The 17,570-nt window shown below is 44.0% G+C and overlaps 1 pseudogene; it reads left to right on the top strand.

The window, feature by feature from the left end:
- LOC118904301 overlaps positions 1–16,849 on the top strand; it is a 49,551-nt pseudogene extending 32,702 nt beyond the window's left edge.
- Positions 16,850–17,570: the final 721 nt, after the last annotated feature.

Raw genomic sequence — 17,570 nt, 5'->3', positions numbered from 1 at the left:
AAAAGCAACCCAGCTTTTTTTTTTTCTTTAAAGAAATGCAGGGGCTTCCCTGGTGGCGCAGTGGTTGAGAGTCTGCCTGCCGGTGCGGGGGACACGGGTTTGAGCCCTGGTCTGGGAGGATCCCACATGCCACGGAGCGGCTGGGCCCGTGTGCCACAACTGCTGAGCCTGCGCGTCTGGAGCCTGTGCTCCGCAACGAGAGAGGCCGCGATAGTGAGAGGCCCACGCACCGCGACGAGGAGTGGCCCCCGCTTGCCGCAACTGGAGAGAGCCCTCGCACAGAAACGAAGACCCAACACAGCCAAAAATAAAAAAAAATTTTAAAAAAAGAAGAAATGCATTGTAAGTGGGAAAAATAACGGAGAGATAATCCATAAATTAACAGTCTTCAGAGACATACATATCAACCAGTCACAATGTGTAACCAATTCCAAACAATACATAAAACATTTTATAGTGTTTATGAAATAATTGGATATCTGAACACTGAATGTTTGATGCTATTAAACGGTAGTTATTTGTTGTAGGTGTGATAATGATATTGTGGTTATTTATTTTTTTGAGAGAGTCATTGTCTTTTAGAGAGATATACTGAAATATTTATGAAGGCATACTGAAAATAATATGAAGTCTGGAATTTGCTTCAGAATAATACAGGACGAGGGAGAAGAACGGAGGTGGGGGTAAAATGAAACAAGCTTGATAATGGGTGATGCTAGGTGATGGATACATGGATTTTATTATACTATCCTGTCTACTTTTGTATATGTTTAAAATTTTCCATAGTAAAAAAATTTTAAGGAAACTGGGATGATATTGGAAAGGAATAAGGATAGTGGAGGCCACAAAACAACCAATTCCATGAGGGCAGGGATGTCTGCCTTATCCATCAGTGTTTCATAGCAACTCACACAGACATGACACATGGTAGATACTTAGCACATTATTTTTCTTTTTTGCAGTTATTTTTGTCCTTAGGCCTCTTTGGGTATATCCCACCAGAGATGTACAAATTACTCTGTTTTTAAGAAATAATTCTTCTCTATGCAGTTATATCACCAACTTTTGCAAAGGTCTATTTGTTACATTTTATTTTTTACTTAGTGATTTTTTTTAACTTTGTTTCATAATTGCGTAAAATATTTGAATGTTTCCCAAGTCAAATCTACAAAGGAAGGCACAAAGGAGCTCAACTTCAATCCTGACAATTTCCTTTCGAGGATTTATCTCTACTCTTTGGCTACAGCTAATGGGAGTGAAGTCACGGACTCCTAGCTAAAGGGGGTTGACCCATGGCCCATCAACTAGCCCACTGGTCACATCCCTTTGGAATTTGAGACTCTAACAGAGGGACAAAGAGATGAAAGTGGTTGGATTTTACTCATCGGGGATGGTGTACTGACCAGAATGCCCTTGCTCTGGTCTCACTCCCAAGGTCCCGGCATCCAGCCCTCTGACATTGCTTTGGATCCTGCATGGGTCCCAGGCAGGTCCTCCAGCCTTCACGAAGTTCTGAGCCTCTGATATGAATTCACCAAATTCCCTCTGCCTTAACGTTAGCCTGAGTCTGTTTCTGTTGCTTGCACCTTAAGAAACCAAACTCATGCCATTAGCCATTAGCAGCCTCTTGTGTTGGGGTCCACGAGAGTCACACCCACCCCTATGCGGAGCTGCCAGATTCTGTTCTTGGAATAGTGCTTCTGAGCACTCACTCCGCCCTGGGTGAGGGACTGCATTCCTTGGTCCACAAAGCTTACTGTCTGGTTACTCAGGTCTGAGGGCCCGAGGGCTATGGCTTCCTGTGCTTTCCCGCTTTGCCTGGCCTCTGAGTATCTCTCTGCCCCCAGCCCCAGGAGGGAAGCAGCCTACCTGGCCCCCACCAGTCTCAGCCCAAGGAATGGAAGTCACAGCGGCTGGGCCAGGATGGGGCAGGGAGGGGGTCTTCCCTTGGTCTGCCCCCATTTGCTTCCTGCTGGCTTCCTTTGAGGAGCTTCTTCCTCCCCTGCTTCGCTGCCCACTTGGCTGTGAGGACAAAAGGCGGCTCATCAGTTGCTATAACAACACCCACCAACTTCCTCTGCACTTAGCCAGGCTGTTTATTCCCTCTCAGATAATGGATCTGCCTGCAGTGACCAGTCTCCCTTTGGCCTCAGAGCTGGGTTTGAGCAATTATTATTATTACTGTCAGTCGTGTTATTGTTATTGTTGGTTTGGAGCTGCCATTTACTGAGAGCTCACTATGATGACTCAGCATAAGCTCACTATGACGAGCTCAGGATGATAACTAAGCCTTCACAAGCACTAGCTCATTTAATCTGCACAGTGACACTATGAGTCAGGGAATACTGCTCCCAATTTATGGCTAAGGAGAAAGTCGGTATGGTCTAGTTTATAACAGCAGGGGCCCTGTACCTGACTGCCCAGGTTCAAATCCTGACTCTGCTAGATGCTAGCTGTGAGGGCAAATTACATATCTGCTCCCTGCCTCAGTTAACCCTTCTGCAAAATAGAGATAATAATGGTGCCTGGAGTAGTGCCTGTCATATAGCAAGGGCTTGTCTTGGTTATCCCAGAAGCATTTCCTGAGACAAGGATACCAGCAGAAGTATAGTTTGGGGGAGATCTGAGACCAGGAGTAGGGAATGAGGCAGGGAAAGGAAAGCAGCCCAGAAAGTGTGCTTTATTAATTAAGTGACCGCTGTGGACAACTGGAGATGAAGCCTGCTGGGAGCAAGCGAAGACACACATGGAGTTACAGCATCTCAAGAGTGATGGACTTGGGATATTTATCCACCAGCTCCCGTCAGCTATAGGTTGAGGATTGCTCCTGGGTGGGTATGAATTCCCCAGCACTTCTGTCCTTCTCTATGGGCTCTGCAAAGTTACTCTGACAGCTGGAGAAAGCCTCCAACCAGGTGATGCAGGTGGTGGCAGCAGGAAGCTGGGGTGGGCATGTACTGAAGGCACCAATGGTGTCTGCTACAAAGCTAATAAACACTTGTCGAATGAATGAACAAAGGAAAGGAAACTGCAGTCGGTCGGTCGCCAGAATGTACCACCCCAGCCCCATCCAAAGATGTCAGTGGTCTAATCCCATCATGAATATGTGAATATGTTATGTTACGTGGCAAAGGGACTTTGTAGATGTAATTAAATTTACAGATCCTAAAATCGGGAGATTATCCTGGTGGACTCAATCTAATTACATGAACCGTTAAAAGCAGACTTTCCCTGGTTGGAGTAGGAAAGGAACCACAGGAGAAGCTGGAGAGTTTCAAAGCATGAGAAAGACTTGACCTGCATGAGAAGGAATGTGGGTGGCCCCAGGAGCAGAGACTAGCTCCCAGGTGACCACTGGCAAGGAAACAGGGCCTCAGTCCTACAGTCACAGGATCTGGATTCTGCCTACAACCTGACTCTACTTGGAAGCGTGTTCTTTCCCAGAGCCTCCAGGTAAGGGCCTGGGCTGGCCGACACCTCTATTTCAGCCTGTGAGACTCTAAGCAGAATAGCCAGCTGAGCCCCCTGGACTTCTGACCTACAGACTGCGAGATAACAAATTTATGTTGTTTTAAGCCACCGAGTTTGTGGGAATTCGTTACAGCAGCCCTAGGAAACTAGCACAGAAACTAAGGCTCGAAATGCGCCAGTGACTTGCTCGACGCCACACAGCCAATAAATGACAGAGCTGGGACGTGGACACAGAGTTGCTTATCTTCAGTTCCCAGGTTCCTGACCTCTACGTAATGCTGCCTCCTGCTCCTTGAGGGGAAGGAGGGGAGAAGGGATCCCTGAGAAAGGGGAAAGGGGGAGAGTGAGGAGAGCCCAGGTGAACAATGTAGCATCAGCTAAGAGCACAAATTCTAAGCCGGACAGGTTTGTGTTTCAAGTCTGCTCTGTAACTAATTAGCTGGGTCACTTTGGGCAAAATCTCGTTGCTTCCCTAAGCCTTATTTTCCTCATCTATAAAATGGGGATGATACTCCCTGACGGAGTACATCGTGACGGTTAAATGAGATTGTGCTTGTACACAGCTGTGTGTAATGCCTAGCACGCAGGAAGTGCTCAGTAAACTTTACCTATTATTATAGTCATGTGTTCAGCATCTATTTTGTGTCAGGTGCCTTAGAGGTACCCCAATGCACACGACCACTCTCTGAGGTAAGTGCTGTCGTGCTCACTTTACAGATGAGGCAACAAGGCTCACGGAGATGAAGGGACTTGTCAAAAGTCACATAAATGGTGTCAGAGCTGGACTCAAATCCAGCTCTGCTTGGGTCCCAGACCCTGTGTCTTTCTCCTGCACTTCCCGGCAGTCCTGACCTCTCTGTTCGGGGCCTGAGCAGTGAGCCTGGGGAACCATCAGAGACTTCCTCTCTCTGCCCTGAGCGCAGCCATGTCAAGTCCAGAGGTTCACAGAAAGCTTTCACCTCCCAGTTTCATTTTGGTCTGGCTGTCTGATTCACGGTCCCTATCTGGGGCCAGAACAGGGCCTCCTGGCTTCACGAAGCAAACACTCAGAGGGTCCTTGGCCATGTCACACCCTGTCCTGGGCACTGGGGGGCACTTAGCTCGGACAGCCCTGGGCACACCCAGCCCTTGAAGAGCACCCAGTCTCATGAAGGAGACAGACATGGGAATAACGACAGCACCACGTGCCCAGGTTATAAACCAGGTCTGAACAGCGGGTGGTGATGACGATGATGGTAATAATAACACACTGTATTGGGATTGTTTTCAGAGCTGGCTAGTGAGATAACAGAAACTCAAGAGGAATAATGCAATTCCAGGGCATTGTATGTTTGTGAGAGGTGATAGGGATTTAAGAAAAAAAAGGAAGGAAATAGGAATGATTTGGAAAGGGTGTTGAAATTTAGACTGTTTCTAGAGGAGGCCTTACAGAGAAGATCCATCGAAATGAAGTCCTGAGGAAGTGATGGAGTGAGCAGCTATGAAGATACCTAGGAAGAGTTCCCCAAGGAGAGGCAAGAGCCAGCTCAAAGCTCCAAGACAGATGTTAAACCAGCATGTGAAAAGATGCTCCACATCATCTGTTGTTAGGTAAATATAAGTTATTCAAAGTGTGGTATTGAAGTCTCTGACATTATTGAGTTTTCTGTTTCTTCCTTCAATCCCGTCAGTTTTTGCTTCATGTATTTTAGGACTCTCTTGTTAGGTACATATATGTTTATAATCGTTACATCTTCTTGATGCATTGACCCTTTTATTACTATAAAATGTCCTTCTTTGTCTCTACTAACAGGTTTTTTCTTAAAGTCTATTTTTTTCTCATATTAGTATAGCCACTCAAGCTCTGTTTTGATTACGGTTTGCATGATAGAGCCTTTCCCATCTTTTTATTTTCAACATATTTTTTTTCTTTGAATCTCAAAAAACAGCACAAAGTTGGACCATAGTAGGCCTTAAAACAAGTCTTTATACACTTTTAAAAGATTGAAAATCATATAAAACATGTCCTCTGACCACAGTGGAATAATATTAGAAATCATCATAGCTGTAAATGCCTACAAAAAAGGAGAAAGATCTCAAATCAATAACCTAACTTTACACCTTAAGAAACTAGAAAAAGAAGAGCCAACTGAACCAAAAGCAAGCAGAAGGAAAGAGGAGGGAAGGAAAGAAGGAAGGAATTATTAGAGCTAATAATTAAATTCAGGAAGGTGGCAGGACACAAGATCTGTATCTGAAAATCAGCTGTATTTCTATGGACTAGCAATGAATGGTCCAGAAGTGAAATTAAGAAAACAATTCCATTTACAACCAAAAGATTAAAATACTTAGAAATAAATTTAACAAAAGAGGTGAAAGACTTCTTTTACACTGAAAACTACAAAGCACCTTTGAAAGTGACCAAAGATGTAAATAAATGGAAAGACATTTGTGTTCATGGACTGGAAGATTTAATACTCTTATGATGGCAATACTGCCCAAATTTATCTATAGATTCATTGCATTCCCTATCAAAATTATAGTTGCCTTTTTTTTTTTTTTTTTTTTTTGCAGAAAATAACAAGCTGGTCCTAAAATTCATATGGAAATGCAAGAGACCCAGAATAGTCAAAACAATCTTGAAAAAGAATAACAAAGTTGGGAAGAATCAAACTTCCTAACTTCAAAACTTAATTCAAACCTATCAAGCAATCAAGACTGTGATGCTGGCATAAGGGTAGACATACATTTGGAATAGAATTGACAGTCCAAAAATAAACCTCTGTCTTTATGATCAATTGATTTCTGACAGGGTGCCAAGACAATTCAACAGGAAAAGAACAGTCTTTTCAACAAAAGGTACTAGGAGAACTGGATATCCACATGCAAAATGAATCATAGACCCACGTGTAAGAGCTAAAACTGGAAAACTCTTAGAGGGAACATAGGTGTTAATTTTAGTGACCGTGGATTAGACAACAGTTTCTTAGATATGATACAAAAAGCACAAGCAAAAAAAGAAAAAACAAATTGGACTTTATCAAAATTAAACCCTTTTGTGCTTCAAAGGACACCATCAAGGAAGTGAAAAGACAATGCACAGAAAGGGACAAAATATTTGCAAATCGTATATCTAATAAAGGGTCTAATGTTCAAAATACATAAAAACTCTTAGAACTCAACAATAAAAGACAAATAATCCAATTTAAAAATGGACAAAGGATTGAATAGACATTTCTCCAAAGAAAATATAAAAACGATCAATAAGCACATGAAACAATGCTCAACATTTGGGAAATGCAAATCAAAACTACAATGAGATACCATTCCACATCAATTATGACGACTATAATAAAAGAGGAAAAACCAGCAACAGCAAGTGTTGGCAAGGATGTGGGGAACCTGGAACTCTTATACGTTTCTAGTTGGAATGGAAATGGTGCAGCCGCTGTAGAAAACAGAGTGGCAATTCCTCCAAAAGTTAAACACAGAATTACCACAAAACCCAAAGATTTCACTCCTAGGTATATGCCCAAGACAACTGAAGACATATGTTCACAAGAAAACCTTTACACAAATGTTCATAACAGCATTATTCAAAAAAGCCAAAGAGTAGAAACAACCCAAATGTTCAGCAACTGATGAACTGATAAACAAAATGTGGTATATCCATACAAAAGAATATTATTCAGTCATAAAAAGGAATGAAGTACTTACACATGCTCAACATGGATGAACCTTGAAAATATTATGCCAAGTAAAAGAAGCCAGATAGAAAATGTCACTTATTGTATGATTTTATATATATATATATACATACATATATATGTCAGAATATGCAAATTCAGATTCCAAAAGTAGATTAACAGTTGCCAGGAGCTGTGGGGAGAGGGGAATTTGGAATGACTGCTAATGGGTACAGGTTTCCTTTTGGAGGATGAAAATGTTCTGGAATTAAATATTGGGGATAGTTGCACAACCTTGTGAATATACTGAAAACATTGATTGTGTACTTTAAATGTTATATAGTTTAATAAAAACAATTAAAAGAATAGCATGCATACCCAGCACTTGTATTAGGACCCTTTTAGCTGCGGATAACAGAAATACAACCTCCACTAATCTAATCAGAAAGTTCACTGGCTCGTGAAACTTGGAGTCCAGAGGCAGAAGGAGCCTTCCGGATTCACTGATCCAGTAACTGCATGTTGGTTTCATGAGTCCTGACTTCTTAAATCTCTCTGCTCGTAGTCATCAGTGTCAGATTTCCTTCAGGCTGGTAGGAAGATATCTCAAGTTACTCCAGGCAGCACCTCACAAAGCACCATCCAAGGCAAAAAAGAGGGCTCATCTTCTTAAAAGTTTTCTCTTAAGAAGGAGGAAACTTCCCCCAAAGCCCCCAGCAGACAGGCCCTCATGGCTCACAGTCAGAATTGGCTCGTGTGCTCATCCTAAGGCAATCACTGCAAACAGGAAGAGGATTACTTTCAGACCACTGAGGTCCAGTCTGGATCTTGGGGTGCAGCAGTTGGCTGGGTGGGGAAGGAGTGGATACCGAACATAGTTAAGAATTAGGAAGGAAGGGGAAAATGGATGCTTGATAGGAAGCCAAGAGCTTAATTAAGTTATCTCAACAGAATATGATTGATTCAATTTTTATAAACTTGATTAACCTAATATTAATATATTCAATCAGTGAGCAAGAAAGAAGTGCATGGACAATGTGGAATCCAGTATTCTCTACAGAGATTTAAGATGTAATAGTACCAACCAAGGATGCATCATGACCTCCATCCTCACTGCCAGAGAATCTCCTGAGAGGCTCCATCTCCCAATAGCTGGAAATCCCCTAGCAAGAGACCTTAGCTACAGAATAAGAGGAACCCTTTGGAACTACCTACGTGTGTCTCAACAGCACAAATGAGTTAATTTCTAATCATTCCTCTCTAAGAAAGGGTGATTTGCAGAATATTTCTCTCCTATTTATAAATGGAAAAATAGTTAACAAAAATAAAAATAAACACATTTTTTAAAAGTAGGCAAGGGACTTCCCTGGTGGTGCAGTGGTTAAGAATCCGCCTGCCAACGCAGGGGACACAGGTTCAAGTCCTGGTCCAGGAAGATCCCACATGCTGCGGAGCAACTAAGCCCATGAGCCACAACTACTGAGCCTGTGCTCTAGAGCCCGTGAGCCACAATTACTGAGCCCACGTGCCACAACTACTGAAGCCCGTGTACCTAGAGCCCATGCTCCGCAACAAGAGAAGCCACCACAATGAGAAGCCTGCGCACCGCAACGAAGAGTAGCCCCTGCTCACTGCAACTAGAGAAAGCCCGCATGCAGCAACGAAGACCCAACGACCCAACACAGCCAAAAATAAATAAATAAATTTATTTTAAAAATAAATAAATAAAAATAGGCAAAAGACTTGAATAGACACTTCACAGAATAATATATACCAATGGCCAATGAGCATGTGCAGAAGTGCTTGACTTCATACGTCAACAGGGAAACGCCATTTCTAAAATTAAAAGCACTGAAAAGCCAAATGTTTGTGAGGCTATAAAGCAGCTCAAAAATGTCAAACATTGCTGGTGGGAGTGTAGAATGATATGTCCACTTTAGAGAACAGTTTGTTAGTTTCCTGTAAAGTTAGCAATACCACTTCCATGACCCACCAATTCTTCTCCTAGTTATTAATCCATGGGAAATGAAAACATACGTCCACAGAGTTATTCAAGAATGTTCATAGCAGTCTTATTCTTAATAGCCAAAAAGTAGAAACAACCCAAACGTCCCTCAACAGGACAATGGAGGAATAATTGCAGTGTATTCACACAATGGAATACCACTCAGTAAAAGACAGGAGTCACGACTGCTGCCTGCCCAGCATGGACGAATTTCACAGAAAAGATGTTGAGTGAAAGATGCCAGACCCCCAAAAGTACATACTGTGTGGTTCCATTTATAAGATGTTCAAGAACAGGTACATCGAATTCATGGTGATAGAAATCAGAACAGTGATTGCCTACAGGGGTTAATCAGAAAGGAACACGAAAAACCTTCTGGAGTGATGGAAATGTTCTATATGCTGAGAAGTGTGTTCATTACACAGGCACACATTTATCCAAATTCACTTACTGGCACACCCACGACTGGTACATTTCAGTGTATGTAAATTTGACTTCAATTAAAAGAATGAAAAAGTTGAGAGCCAGAAGTTGTGACTGGAGGGAGGGTGTCTGGAGCCAAATCGGATGAAGCAGGGATTCAGGGCTCAAGAGTTTGCCTCTGATGTTCTGGGCCCTGGGGACATGCAGGGGTGTGTGGCTCAGCCTTTGCTGCATGTTCTGGGGACACTGTCTCCTGTCACCCTGCTGTGCAGCTTTGGTGGCTGAGTCAACCGAGCTCCTGGTATCTGGGCTTTGCCATTTGCCCCATCCTCCCTGAAACACCTTGCATAGTTTGTCTCTGAGGAGAGGCTCAGGTGGAGGCAGAGCAGCCTCTGGGTCTCCCTGCCTCCGATCCTAAAGCAACCAAGCGTGGGGAGGAGCATCCTGCACAGCCCCTGCTTTCCTGAGCAGAGCTGGACGGAGGCTTCTGAGAAATCTCATTTCAAGTGCCTGCTGCCCGCCCAGTCCTGCTCCATGATTTCTCACCGCCCTGCATGGGTGATGACTCAGTGCGGGGGAGGGAAACAGGACCCGCGCTCTGCCCGAGGAAGCCTGGGCTGCAGCTGGGGGAGGAGAAGCTGCCCATCCCTGCCAGGACTTGTGGTTTCCCCTCCTGACCTATCTGCTGTCCATTCTGTCCAGGCAGGACGAAGGAACAGAAAGGGCTTGAACTTTGGGGACAGACTAAGCTGGGGGGGGCATCCTATTTAAGCCTCAGTTTCCTGTTCTGTAAAATAGGGTGGGGATATCTTAGGAAATTGGGTGATTTATTGAGGAAGAGCACTTAAGAAAAACCTTTAAGGGGTGAGGGAAACAGGATAGGGAAGCGGGGAGCCAAGCGGGGAAGTGGCCACAGATAAGGTCCAGCCTTAGCCTGATCCACTGTGGGCTGTGGGACTGATCATGTCACAAAGTTGTTACCCACTCCAGATGCATCCCCATGTCAGCATTGACTGTGGGGTGCTCTTGAAAGGACACAACCACTTGGTGAGGTTCCTGTCAACAGACGGCAATTCTCTGGAGAAGGGGGGCGGCTGTGAGCTCTTGGCAGCCAACGTGCTGGAGAGTGGGCATGCTGGCCTGGCGACGGAGACCTACTGGTGCTGGGACCCCAACAGCAACTACTCTAGGGGTAAAATACCCGTCGCCCAGGGCTTTTGTGAGTTCACACAATAGGCAGTGAAGAAACAGTAACTATTTCTTAGCTGCGTGAGAAAGTGTACCTAGTAGCATAAATGTGTATGCTCTGCCTACTGCAGATTCAACATTTTTTAGGGATCAGGGCAGAGTGAGAACCCAATATCTATGTATCTAAGCATGAGCAATATAAAGAAACACTAAGCAGATGCGAACTATTGTATATAGAATGGATAAACAACAAGGTCATACTGTATAGCACAGGGAACTATATTCAGTATCCTCTGATAAACCATAATGGAAAAGAATATGAAAAAGAATGTGTGTGTGTGTGTGTGTGTGTATATATATATATATATATATATATATACACGAATTACTTTGCTGTACAGCAGAAATTAACACAACATTGTAAATCAACTACACTTCAGTACAATAAATTAAAAAAAAAAAAAAAAAGGAAACACAACAGCCAGAAGTTGGCAGAGCAGCTGTGTCCTGAAGACCCCCTTTTATTCCTGGATCACAGGAAAGTTTGGGGTTCCCAAGGAAGGTAGCTGGAGCAGTGCGGGGGACCCTTTAGGGACCTGGGGCAGTGGCTGCCTACCATCTGGTCTTACTGCCTTGCCACATAATTCTGCCTTCCTTCCACGTACCTGGAAGATCTTCATGCACACCTACCTGAGCCTCTGGTCATCTGTATCAACTCCTCCCCTTAACATTTCTCTATTTTGTGCTTCTAAGAACTTGAGAATTGACCACTAGGTACCATCACCTGGTCCATCCAACCCAAGACTCTGCTTTTGATGGGGCTTTCCAGAAACAGTGAGTTGGAAATGTTCCTGGGATGTCCACATTTCCTCTAATAATGTACGTCATGGGAGGAAAGAACACTGACTTTAGAGTCAGACGCACGTGGGTTTCAATCCAGCTCTGCCATTTGATGGCTGTGTGCTCTTGATCAAGTTGCTTTACCTCTCTGAGCCTCGGATTCTCCCTCTGTAAAAATGTATAAATTAATGTGCTTGCTCAGAACGGTGATTAGGAAGATTAAGAGCCTCATCACGTGAGGTGCTCAGCACATAGTAAGCCCTTGATAAATATTGACTCTTTGCCCCTTGTCTCCTCTGGAATGATGTTATGTGTTCGGTCCTGTCACCCCTGGGGGAGCAGCTTTCCTAGGTTAATCACCTGCACTAGGGGGTCTGGCTTGTTTAGCCTAATGAACTTCTTTACCCTCTGGGAAGAGGCCCTCATCCTGTCGGTTTCTGGCCCCAGTTCCAGGAACTGCCCCACAAAGCCTCAATTATTTCCTCTCAGCTGTTTCTTGCATCTCCCAGAAGACTATCTCTTTTACGAGCATCCTCTTTGTTCCCTCATCCAGCCGCCCTTTCCTTGTAAAGATCGTTTGGCCAAGGTGGTGCCTTTGCCAGTAAGCTGTGTCTTTTGTTTGGAATCCTGGTAAGATGGTATGGAGCCCTAGTGGAATTTGCCATCACAGATGAGGACTTGAAAGGGGCCAGTGGTCGGGTGCCTGAGCACCTGTTTCCTCCCTGTATTAGAGGTGCCTCTGCAGGCGAGGAGGGACTTCTAGGTCTAAAATGTCAGGGCACAGACAGCAATATCCCAGCCTGACCTTGGGGTAGCTAACAACTAAAATGTGTCTTTTGACACAGTCTGGGGGTTCAGAGAAAGTGGGAGAGAGGCCCAAGCATGGAGGGGCCCTGCCCTGAGTTCTGGGACTATCACATGCAGGGGGAGGGGATCTGGGTTCAAGTTCTGACATGGCCACTTACCAGCTATGTGATGTAGGGCATTTTATTGAACCACTTTGTGCCTCAGTTTCTAATCCTATAAAATGGGTATGATAATGACAGTGAGCATTTTCCCCCAACACTGGGTTTTTAACTCCTTTACACATGTGCATCATCACCTCTACAATAGCACCTGCTCTCCCTGGGGAAAAGCCCCTGCACACCCAGGCCCTGTGTTGGGAAAGATTGGCCTTAACCTCCAGGCTTCAAGTTGGGCATGTATTTCAGCCCTAGCCTATGAGCACTTTCCACCCTCACACCCTCCTTGATAGTTCAGATATGGATGCTAGACCCCTGGGGGCTCAATGAGACTCCAGGGCTTCTGTTGGAAGTTGAAAAACGGAAGGTCTCTTTCCCCAGGGATTTCAGAGAGATCAGGGTTTCTGCTCGGAGCTGCTCATGGTCATTTTGCCTCCACAAAAGGAGAACATGATTGAGAAAGAAGCCAACACAAAGCCAGGAGATGAAGAGACAAAGGTTCTTCTTTTTTTTAAGGCATTTTAAAAAATTAATTAATTAATTTATTTATTTATTTATTTTTGGCTGTGTTGGGTCTTCATTGCTGCACACGGGCTTTCTCTTGCTGCGGTGAGCGGGGGCTACTCTTCGTTGTGGTGCACGGGCCTCTCATTGTGGTGCTTCCCTTGTTGCGGAGCACGGGCTTTAGGCACGCGGGCTTCCGTAGTTGTGGTACATGGGCTCAGTAGTTGTGGCTTGCGGGCTCTAGAGCACAGGCTCAGTAGTTGTGGTGCACGGGCTCAGCTGCTCTGCGGCATATGAGATCTTCCCAGACCAGGGCTCGAACCCACGTCCCTTGCATTGGCAGGTGGATTCTTAACCACCGCGCCATCAGGGAAGTCCTGAGACAAAGGTTCTTGATAACATCCATTGAACGCCTGGATCCAGCTGGGCCTGAAGATCAACCTCAGGGTTTTTAATCACTGTTTTTTGCTAAAGCCAGTTTATGCTGGGTTTTCTGTCCCTTGCAACTGCAGAGTCCTTCAGCCGTACTGTATATACAATAGTATTGTACATCCCTCTCTGGTTGTTTGGAGAATTAAGGGAGACAAGCCATGTGAGGCTCTTAGCACAGGGCCTGGCATGCAGTAGGCACTTAATAAATGCCCCTTTCTCCCAGGGCTTCAGTTTTCTCATCTGTCAGATGGGTGCATTAAACTATATCCTATCACTTGTTAGTGGAGGTGGAGACCCTGAAGGAGAAGTCTGGGCAGTTCTTTTAAAGTAACAATGAAGCACTGTGGTAGGAAGAGCAATGGTCCCACACAATGTCCACATCCTAAACCCTGTACCTAAGAGTAAGTTATGTTATGTGGCAAAAGGGCTTTTGTAGATGTGACTTAATTAAGGATTTTGAGATGAAGAGATTCTTCTAGATTATCTGGGTGGGTCCAACCTAATCACATGAGTTCTTAAAAGAACGTAAGAATTAGGTCAGAGAGATGCAACATTGCTGACCTTGAAGATAGAGGAAAGGGGCCTTGAAGCAACGAATGTGGGCAGCCTCTAGAAGCTGGAAAATGTAAGGGGATGAACTCCCACTACATCCTCCAGGAAAACATGCAGCCCTGCCAACACACTGATTTTAGTCCAGGGAGAATGGCGTCAGACTCCTAACCTCCAGAACTGTCAGATAATCCATTTGTGTTGTTTTTAGCCACTGAGTTTATGGTAATTTGTGTTAAAAAAGAGATAACAGGCCCAAAATGGAGTCACTTATACTAAGTTCCATGTCACCAAACTGAGACTTACTACCTAATTTAATTATAATTTCAGACTCTCCCAGGAATAGAATCTTAAACCAGTCAGGAATGACCCGGTCAGCACTATTGAACCTGCCTGATAGAAGCCTGTGCCCCCGCTAAAGGAAGGTGACCTTGCATATCCAACTGTTTTGTGCTAGTATACTTCCTTGTCCTGCTCCCTTCATAAAAGCGTTTCATTTTGTGCAGCTCCTCAGAGCCCCTTTCTGTCTGCTGGATGGGATACTACCTGGTTCATGAATCACTGAATAAAGGCAATAAGATCTTTAAAGTTTACTCAGGCGAATTTTGTTTTTTAATTTTGTAGCAGCAATGGGATCTGGAGGAAACTCCCAACAACTTTGGGGGCAACAAGAAACACAGGCAGTGGTACCCACAAATGCTTTTAGTTCTCTGCCTTTCTTGCCATTTCCAAGGGTTCTCCTTGGTTCACAGGTATGTTCCCTTTGCATTGAGCCACTGATGTAATTGGCCTTCTAGCCCAGGGCAGGTCAGCTTGAGTTAGCAGACAGTTCTACTAGAATCCAAGTCCCAAGCTCTTGGCCCAGTCCCTGGTTCCACTTTGGGACATGCTGGTGGTTTAGTCCGCAGTGCCCCATTTGACTGGAATCCCAGTCCACAGTCCCCATTTGTTGGGGATGTGCTGGTTCAGTCCTTTCCCAAGTTCTATACCAGAATTGCTGGTGGTGCACACAAGGCCTTCTGTTGGCCAGTCCACAGTAACAGCTCTTTGGTTACTGCTGGTGTGTTAACACGCACAGGAGGGAAAGGCTATTTCTAATGGGAACCTCAGAAGCCAAAAGCTGCAACACTGGTGGACATGGATTGAGTACTTCAAAGCTGTTAGAGCACTCACCACCTAACTCCAAGACTCACCACCTAACTCCAAGACTCACCACCTAACTCCAAGACTCCTGTGTTAAAATACGTTGATCACAGAATAGGTTAGATTAACACTAGGTCACTCAACATCCTCAAGAAAATTTCCGTGCAGCGAGATACACTGTAAAACACCACACAATCCCCAACCCAGTGGCACATGCTTCTTAGGTATTAATTTGGCTCCAAGAGACCCAAGGCTTAGCTGAAGAAATGGGATCCTGAAATTCCCAAGAACCGAGCACACCTTCTGGCACACCCGCTTGTTTATGTCTAAGAACTGTGGTCCCAGGAGCTGTGGATATCCACAAAAATGGCAGAATCTTACCAAGACAACCTAGAATTATAATGGCCTTTATGAGGAATGTTCCAAGACAAGACCAATTAAGAAATGCACTTTAAAACAAGGGCTCCCAAATCAAAGAGCAGAATAGGTTACCTAATTTAGTTGTCGTGCAGAAGCCGCCAGAGGGCTTCAAAGCCACAAAATAGCTTCATTAAAAGAGTCACTGCCAAAAGCTAATGAAAAATTAAAGATACAAGATGCACATAAAGTAAGAGACTATGACATAGCTCATGCCACTCCCCTACATCCCTCTTTATTGCCGTCTTCACCAAGCACCCTGGCCAAGGCTGGCGGGCTGGAGTGGCCAGACGCTGCCCTCTCCTCAGCTTCCTTTCACTTCTGCTGACCGTGGGCCCTGCCCAGGGCTGGAACGACTCAGACAGAATATTGTTGTGGGATGTAAAAGCTCTTACCCTCCACTAGGACCGCTATACCACTTCTCGCGGGTTGGCTCCAATCCCACAGTGAAATGTATTGGAGGCATAGTTGGATGGGATGCTTATACCCCCAAATTCATACAGTGTCAGAACAAAGGGTGGGATGGTTATGATGTACAGTGGGAATGTAAGACTGATTTAGATATCAAGTACAAATTTGGAAAAACTGCCAGGCTGTAAAAGCTATGAATCCTCTGAAGGTATATACTAAGAGGCTCCTATAGCTTGGAGTATAACTTAGATCACATGGAACTTGGCCTGAAGAAATTGAGAGAGTCTAGGGAAAACCATGGCTTTAACTCTTTCTCTGATTATTATAATAAGTTGTACTCTCCAGATTCATGTGGCATCAGTGGAGTGATTTCCATCGTGGTGCTACTTGCTATTGACTTTGGAGTTTATATATTGTTCCTTAGTGATGGCCAAGATTCTCCTCTACCATATTCTGAGTATACTCCACATTCCCATCATTATCAGAGATTCACCAACTCAGCAGGAGCCCCTCCTGTGGGCTTTAAGGCTGAGTTCACAGGTCAACATGGTGCAACCTCTGGTTTTGGCAGTGCTTGCATGGACAGCAAGGAAATGAACATTCAGGACCAGGGTCCTGGACTGGCTTGGGAACTGGAGGAATATTAGAATATTTGGCAGCAATAGAGCAGCAACACCCTTCTCAGACTCATGGTACCACCCATCTCACCCTCCCTCATACTCCAGAACGTGGAAGAGCCCTGCTTACCACTTCTTGGAGGCACAGGTAGCTCTTTGGCATGTTCAAGCTCAGAGACCAGACCCAGAACAGCAGCAGGATATGGTGGTACTAGAAGATGATAAAGTAAAAAGTTGAAGTCTAACACTGGTTGCAAAATTTCTGATTTTTCATCACATTCTTTTTAAAGCAGTGCTACCTGCTAACAACTGGGGAAAGGGAATATACAAAAGTTCTGTGGTGTTTTGTTCTGTATAGATTTTTGTATTATTTGAGGCTAAGAAGTGATATATGACAAAATGCTTATGTAGAGAATTATATGTTTGTGTAACATGCAGATGTATATTACAGTTTTTGAAAGTGATGATTACTGTGGAATGCTAAAAATGTATTGTTTAATTTATAAAACCTGTGATGCCATAAGAAGCATTAAGAATGAAGTCTTTATACTCATAGACACTGAGTACAGAAAATTTCAGACTTAGGTGGTTTTAGTTTATGAGTCATTACCTCATAGAAACAATGATAATATACTTGGTATTTATTACTGGGTGTTTCCTGTTCTTCAAATATTTAAACCAAGCTTTGGACTACTAATTATACTTATCTGTGTGTTTTGATCACTTTTGAGCTCAGGAGCTTTGAATTCTTCAGTGGTGGGTGAGATTCTAGTAAATGAGAATTACCTTTTTTGGAAAAGTAGAAAACAAGTATCTAGAAGGTTGTTGTGAATGTTTGTGTGCTGAAAAAAACACCTGAAACTTCCATTTCATTTTAAAAATTGAAATATTTCAATTTTTACAATATTGATTTACAATATTATATTAGTTCCAGATATACAAC

Source organism: Balaenoptera musculus, chromosome 11 (assembly GCF_009873245.2).
Source record: "Balaenoptera musculus isolate JJ_BM4_2016_0621 chromosome 11, mBalMus1.pri.v3, whole genome shotgun sequence".
In the NCBI taxonomy this organism is placed as follows: Eukaryota; Metazoa; Chordata; class Mammalia; order Artiodactyla; family Balaenopteridae; genus Balaenoptera; species Balaenoptera musculus.
The sequence above is the reverse complement of the archived record's forward strand: the minus strand, read 5'-3'. Positions and strand labels throughout refer to the sequence as shown.